We start from the raw sequence: 8,086 nt of genomic DNA, 5'->3' as shown, positions 1-8,086 counted from the left end.
CGCTACAAACAGAAGCCAAAATCCCTCAGCAAACTTGGCCTAGCGCTACAGCGCCCAAAGGCTAGCGCTAGTCACAGACAGATTTACACCAATTTTCCTCCTCTGCGATTTTCTCGAACCAACTCGAACAAAAACTCTTCCAACTCTTTCCCAATCTCAAAAACAACCTCATGACCATATTCCACTCATCCCAAGCACCCTAAACATCTAGAACTCAAGCACATGCATCCACAAACTCAGAATTCACCATAGCCACTCCTAAGCTCTAAAACTCAATCAAAACCAGCTGAACAACAAAGTTAGAGTTTAGGCTTAATACCTTTGATAGAATTTCGACCACAAGCTGTCTCTAAACCTTCTTGGCTTGCCTCTTCTCAGTCTTAAGCCTGAATTCCTAAAGTTCCATCCAATTCAACTTAAGCACCATAGCTTAAAAACCAGAAACAAAACCAAACCAGCAACTGAAGAGATTACAGAACCTTACCTCAAGTGATGGCCTAATCCTGCTAACCCTTGCCAAATCCTCAATCTTTGCTCAGAAACCTTGTGGCTTAATTGGACTAACTTTCCTCTGAGTTTTACTCCAGAAACCCTCAAGAAATTGGTGAAGAAAACATAAACGGACTTAGAGAGCTCTCCCTCTTTTCCTTCTTTCTTTTCCCTTCCTTTTCTTTCTTTTTTCAGACTTCTCCAATATTCTACAAATCCCACTAACATAAAGCCCTGGAATCACTTTACTTCTGTAAGCCAAATGACTAGTATGCCCTCCCCATTAAATCCAAACCCTTTAATCCACTTAGGGGCATTTTAGTCATTTTACCCAATTCCCGCTAACTCCTCGAGTGTCTCTAACATTTCCCGCTTAATTCCCGATACCTAACTAATCTCCAATTATATTTCTCAATGTTAAAAATAGACTCCAATATGCTCGCTAAATTCCCATTTATACCCCTAGGCTCACCCCCAGCCGAGTATAAATCCCCGCCATGACTTTCTCGCCAATCTGCTCACTAGGATCGTCTCGAGTCACAGATCACAGATATATCCACATAATAATGTGGTCTCAACATTAGCTTACCAAAATATACACAAGTATGCAATTACGCTCTCAATGAGCCAAATTACCAAAATACCCTCACACCAGAGTATATAGTCCCATGCATGCCTTTATCATCATATAATAATATGACCCACACAATCATGCATATAATAATACAATAAACCAATTATGGCCCTCCCGGCCTCCTAATCAAGGTCCTAAACCTTATTAGGAAATTTGGGTCGTTACATGTACTGACTGACAATTTTGTATTGGAAAAGACTCTGCAACATTGCTTTTGCTTGAAGCTTTGACACAGAGTTTAGAATAAAAGTGACTCATGGACGTAGGTAGATTTTAACTACTGAACCACGTAAAAATCTCCTTTTTTTTTCTTCATAATCAATTGTTTATTGCTCTACATAATTAAGTTGATGAAAAATGGTGTCAATAGTTTGGTGCTTTCACTGAGAGCATTAAGAAAATATTCATACTGTTTAGTATAAAACCTCCTACAGAACAAAGATGGCCGCCTTGAACATCCCTAGAACTAGTGGGCGACCTTGACCTCAAATCCCCGAGGAGCGTACTCCACGAACTAAGGACCATCCTCGAAGGCCCGGTAAACAACTCATTGTGGACCAGTGCCCTGATGAGGAGAGTGCCTCATCGTCTCCTAGAGGACGACCTCGTCAGAATCCTAGACCTGATGAGGATTTACACTATAATCCTGAAAGATACGTGCCAATGGTTGAGCTCGAAAATCGTAGGTTGCGTGAACAACTAGCCGAAGCTACACGATTGAATGAGGAGATGGCAAGGCACGTTGCTGAAATCCAGGCACCACCCCAGAGGACCAGGGGGTAACCTCGGGGGAGTATGGTTGCCAGGATGGTCGAACAAAGGGCTCAACAGGCTCAACCAAGGCCTAGGGCAAATACTGGGAAAAATCGACCTGGGGAGACTTCTTGGAACCCTGCTAGGAACAACCCAACATGGGGTGTTCCTACAGAACCTGGGAATAACCGAGTTCTCTAGATAGCTCAGAGTGATAACCCAGAGCCTGCCACGAACAACCCGGGGCCTACCAAGAACAACCCATAGCCTGCCCGGGCTAACCCCAAGCCTACCAGGCTAAATAATGGGAGGCTACCACCCTCGCCTATTAGGCATCCTCCCTCTCTGATAAGACATACCTCTCCAGCACCGGGTGTGTCCCAGTGAGTTCCCAGTGGGAACCAAGCAGGAGACAGGGCACCTCAGAGGCCTACACAAAGTGCTCGAAGTGGAAGCCGAGACAAGAGCCACCAGGCTCGGCCTGGCTCCTATCTCGGCCAGAGCAAAGGGGTGAACACAAGGCCCCACAGGGAGTGCATCAGGAACATAGACAACCCCATCCATCGAAGAGTCATATGTCAAGGTCACAAACGACCGGAATGAGGCTACATGAGGAAAACCCACCTCGTAATCGATCCCCACAACAGCAACAGCCAGAGAGGAATGTCAGCTTCCTTGGTGGAAGTCTAGATTACAACAGGTCAGTGAGTGTGTACAACACCGAACCTACAAATTATGAGTATTATCAGAATGGGTATCCTAATCTTTGAGATCACCTAAATCAGAACAGGTGGCAATCTAATCAGCCAAACCCGGACCTGCGAACACACTTAAATACCCGGAGAGAGCTCCTACAACCAGTATATGGAAATCAATATAACCCTATGCTGCAACAAGGAGTTGGAGTTCTCACAAACAATAACCAACTTCTAGTAGTGTAAGCTCCCCCTCTGGTGGATTTGGTCCAGGAGAGGATCAACCAGCTAGAGGAAGCATTCAGACTCCTTCAAGAAGGGAAAAATAAAGGAAAGGCTTATGACTCTGATGAGGAACTCGAGCCTTTTGCCCCCCATATCTCAAATACATCGTTTCCCAATGGTTTCAAAATACTCCATATGGCACCCTACAATGGGACCACCGACCCAAGCAGCCACATGAGTAAACAATACGGTAATGCAAGCTAGTAACGTCAGGTATGAGCTCAGGTGTATGCTCTTTCTGACCACACTCACTGGACCAACAAAGAATTGGTTCGACAAATTCCGAAGACATTCAATCTCATCATGGGAACAATTGTCCAGAGAATTCAAAAAATAGTTCCAAGTTATGAAGAGCATCAAACCTGAGGCATCTACATTGACCAATGTCAAGCAACAGCTGGGTGAGGCTACCTGGCAAGGTTTAACATAGAAGGGGTGCGAGCTCGCAATGTTGACGACAATGGTCATCTCATGGTAGTATGAGCTAGAGTATTGCCAAGGATTCCCCTTTGGGATGACATGCAAAGGAAACCTGTGAGGTCAATAGTCGAGTTCAATACTCAGGCTCAGAGGTTTGTCAATGTAGAAGATGAGAGGTTGGCACTTAAACTAACTCCTCCGCCCGTAATAACTATAATGACAAACATTAACTCAGCCATCACCTCGGCTACACCCTCCACGACACGACCCTCAAGAGATAACCCTTCTAAAAGAAAGAAGAATGAAGGGAATAACTTAGAGGCTCACGGGGGTAAGAAAAAGAACGAAGATAAATAATTCTCCATTTATACAGTGTATACTGAGCTCACAGATACTTGGGAAAATATCTTTATTGCAAATGAAAATCAGGTCCATTTCAGGGGACCTGATGCGATGCGAAACCAAAAATCTAAAAGAGATTCAAGCAATTTATGCAGATTCCATAGGGATGTAGGTCACACCACTAATGAATGCAGACAGTTAAAAGATGAGATTGAAGGGTTGATCTCAAGAGGTTACCCCGGGCAGTATGTTCGAAACCAAAACCCAGCCCAGGCTTCGCTGGAACAAAAGGTAGCTCTGGCCCAACCTACCCAGCAATCTGTAGCCCCACATGTGAGGGAGGTTAATTGACCTCCCCTAATCGATGGAGAAGATGTAATAACCATCGCAGGAGGACCGTACATTATAGGGTCAGGTAGAAATGCCCAAAAGAGGTATGTCTAGGATCTCAAACAGGGGATCGATCTCCCTATGAGCCTGAACCACGAGCTCCAAAACAACAAAGGGTTGAGTCCCAACCCATTACCTTCATTAAAGAGGACGCTTCACACGTCCAGTTTCCTCATAATGACCCTCTAGTTGATGAGTCTAGTTTTTATGATGTTTTGGTGATGTTTTTAGTAGTCTTTTATTTTGTTTTTCCTTGTTTTAGCGCGGGTTTACGCTTTGTTTGGTTGTTTTTGTGAATATCAGGAAGAATTGAGCATGTGGAAGGAAATGCCAAAGAAAGGGAAGAAATAATCGATTTTTTCATCATATTTTGATCAAGAATGGTTCTCAACACAATTTGGAAGTGTTGGTGAAATTTTGGGATGAAAACTTGAAGAATTGAAGAATTCCTTAAGAGCCACGGCTTGATCAAAGTAGGGTCGCGGCTAGGGGGAGAAACAGAAGCATGGTTTTTGAGGACATCTTCGGGCCGCGGCATGGCTAGGTAGAGCCGCGGCATGGATGGGCATTCTGCCCAGAAGACAATGATGCGGGCCGCGGCATGGCTTCAGAGAGCCGCGACATTGAAAGGATAGTCTGCCCAGAAATTTTGACACGGGCCGCGGCATAGTGTATGTAGAGCCGCGGCCCGCCTCTCTAAAATCTAAAAAATCCTAGGTTTTAAAGGACGAAAAAGAAGAGAGAAGGGGGTACGGACGAAGGGAGGAGTTCTGGTGTTGAAGGCTCAAGCTTAGAGTATTTTTACATGTTTTTCTTCCTGATGTTATTTTTAATTTCTGTTGTGATTAGCACTATGACTATGAACTAATTTTCTGTTTAGGATGTTCAATTGAATCACTTGAATTTCTATTATGACCTAATGCAATTTTAATTTCCTCTTCTTCAATCTTCTTCAATTCCTTATAACCTGTTCTTATAGATTGATTATTGATTGGCCATCTTTAGTCATATATATATATATATGTTTTTAAGTCAAAATCTGAGAAGTGAGATTTAATTATGCTGTGGTTATATTGGACATAATTCTAATTTAGAACGAAAGTATCTGAATTAATTGTGTAACTGTTATTAAGTTGTGGAATTTAATGCTACCTTTGTGGTTCAATTTACCATAGAAATATAGGAAATTGTCACCTAGGTTGAGTTTATAATTCATAGAATGATTATAGGCTGCTGTCTCAACTTGTTAATTGAATTAGGTAAAAATAAGAAGAATTCATACTTGGCATTAGGGAATAATAGGAAGGATAGTTGATGAGATTGAATATCCTAATTGTTTCTCAGTGATTGAATTAAGAGTTTTTACTATTAGTTATTATGCTATTTAATTGTCGATTATTATTTCTGCACTTTATCGGTTCTTTTGCTGTATTTTACAAAAATCAAGAAGTTTTAATTCATCAAATAGAACAAGAGATTAATTGACTGGTAATTGATAATTCAGTCCTTGAGGACGATACTTGGTTTTACCATTTTATTACAAGTTCGCGACTGTGTGCACTTGCATAGCAAAACTATCGCAACAAGTTTTTGGCGCCGTTGCCGGGGACTGAAAATTATCAATATCAGTTTAATTAATTTTTATTCTAATTTGATTTTAATTTATTTGCTTCTAATCTGTTTAGTTGCTAAATTTTTCTATCTCAGGTGAATTTTGGTATATGCGTGGCAGAAAAGGAAAAGCCACACTTGTTCCTCTGAATCCCGAGATCGAAAAGTCTTGCAATCAAATCAGAAAGACTAAGAGAGAGACCCAGAATTCTGTGAAGATGGCACAGAATGATGGAGATGGCAGGAATGGTCTAAATCCAGGAGTTGTCCAAGGGGTTCAGGCTCAGACCAACGCTGAGAGGAGTCTGAGAGATTATGTGCTACCCACTCTGACGGGAGTACAAAATAGTATACGCCCACCAGCTGTAGAGGCCAACAACTTCGAAATCAAGCCTGCTATTTTACAAATGGTGCAGTCCTCTGTGCAATTCAATGGGTTGCCCTCTGAAGATCCTCACACCCATTTGTCCAACTTCCTGGAATTGTGTGGAACCTTCAAATATAATGGGGTGAGTGATGACGCAATCAAGCTTAGGCTCTTCCCATTTTCTCTAAGGGACAGAGCTAAAAGTTGGCTGAATTCTCTGCAGCCAAACTCCATTGTCACTTGGCAAGATCTAGCTCAGAAGTTTTTGTCCAAATTCTTCCCTCCGTCCAAAGCTGTTAAATTAAGGGGAGAGATAAATAACTTTTGCCAGAATGACGGAGAGTCATTATATGAGGCGTGGGAACGGTTTAAGGAACTCCTGAGAAGATGTCCTCATCATGGCATTGAACAGTGGATGCTAGTACAGAATTTCTACAATGGTTTATGTCCAACAACCAGAACCATTATTGATGCTGCAGCAGGTGGCACTTTTATGAGCAAGAGCGCAACTGGTGCTTATGAGCTGCTGGAGGACATGGCTACAAACAACCATCAGTGGTCAGAGGAAAGATCATCAGGAGCTAGAAAGGTAGCTGGGGTGCATGAGCTAGATGCAATTACTGCTTTAACAGCGCAAGTAGCCTCTCTGACAAAGCAGTTACAACAGAGCAGTGTATCTGCTAATGCAGTTCAGATGGCAGTGAGGTGTGAAATGTGTGGTGGTGTTCATTCTGTTGATCAGTGCCCTATCTGTATGAATAATAACATTCCGATGGATCAAGCTCAGGTTCAAGCGGTGGAAAACTTTCAAAGGCCAGTAAATAATCCATTCGCCAATACTTACAATCCAGGGTGGCGAAATCATCCTAATTTTTCTTGGAGGAATAATCAGGGCCAGCAACCTCAGTTTCAGGGCCAATTTCATAATAATATGCCTCAGTCACCTATGCATCAAGCCTCTTTCTCACAACAGCCTAGGACTCAACAGTCAATGAATCAAGCTCCACCTGAAAGGCCTAATGAATTACAAACTGCATTGTTGACCCTCACCAACACTCAAACACAGTTTATGACAGAAACTCGCTCTTCCATCAGGAATCTTGAGATGCAAGTTGGTCAATTGGCAAATATGTTACAAAATAGGCCTCAAGGAAATTTGCCAAGTAATACAGAGGTGAATCCTAAAGAGCAGTGCAATGCAATCTCTTTGAGGAGTGGGAAGAAGTTGGAAGAGCCAGTCAAGAAGTTTACACCTGCACCAAAGGTTGAAGCTGAGAATGAGGGTAAGGTAGAAAAAGAGGTTATTGAAGACCTTGAGAAGAATCAGTCACCAGTGAGTTATGAGCACCACATCAAGATTCCATACCCTCAGCGACTTCAAAAGAAGACTCTTGACAAACAATTTTCGAAATTTCTAGATATTTTTCGAAAGCTTCACATTAACATACCTTTTGCCGAGGCACTTGAACAAATGCCAAGTTATGTGAAGTTTATGAAGGAAATACTGTCCAAGAAGAGGAAGATGGAGGACTATGAGACGGTGGCACTCACTGAAGAGTGCAGCGCCATTTTGCAAAGGAAGCTTCCTCAGAAGCTGAGAGATCCGGGGAGTTTCACCATACCTTGCACCATTGGCAAGTTTGAATGCAAGCACGCCTTATGTGATCTGGGGGCAAGTATAAATCTGATGCCCTTATCTGTGTTTAAAAGACTTGGTTTGGGGGAGGCAAAACCAACAACTGTCACTTTACAGCTCGCAGACCGATCGTTAACACATCCACGAGGTATTATTGAGGATGTTCTTGTGAAAGTGGACAAGTTCATTTTTCCAGCAAACTTCATTGTACTTGATATGGAGGAGGATGCCAATGTTCCAATCATTCTTGGAAGACCATTCTTAGCCACAGGACGAGCTTTAATTGACGTACAAAAGGGGGAGTTAAGGTTGCGAGTCCAAAATGAGGAAATAAGTTTTAATGTTTTTGCAGCAACTGCAATTCCTACTTGTTGTAGAGTTGATGTGGTGAATGATGGTCAAGATTCAATTGGTATGAAGAGGAAGAAGGCCAAAGAACGATTTCGAACAGTTCGACATCGTAT

At 42.5% G+C, this 8,086-nt stretch overlaps 1 non-coding gene across 1 annotated transcript; it reads right to left on the bottom strand.

Moving 5' to 3' along the window:
* Window positions 1-6,284: 6,284 nt before the first annotated feature.
* On the bottom strand, window positions 6,285-6,391 carry LOC133827915 (small nucleolar RNA R71). Its single transcript, XR_009890563.1, has one exon. It is a non-coding gene; the product is annotated as a small nucleolar RNA R71 (small nucleolar RNA).
* Between the last annotated feature and the right edge of the window lie 1,695 nt (window positions 6,392-8,086).

This window comes from Humulus lupulus, chromosome 3, assembly GCF_963169125.1.
Source record: "Humulus lupulus chromosome 3, drHumLupu1.1, whole genome shotgun sequence".
Lineage (NCBI taxonomy): Eukaryota > Viridiplantae > Streptophyta > Magnoliopsida > Rosales > Cannabaceae > Humulus > Humulus lupulus.
Note: the sequence above shows the minus strand (reverse complement) of the source record. Positions and strands in the feature narration are given on the sequence as shown.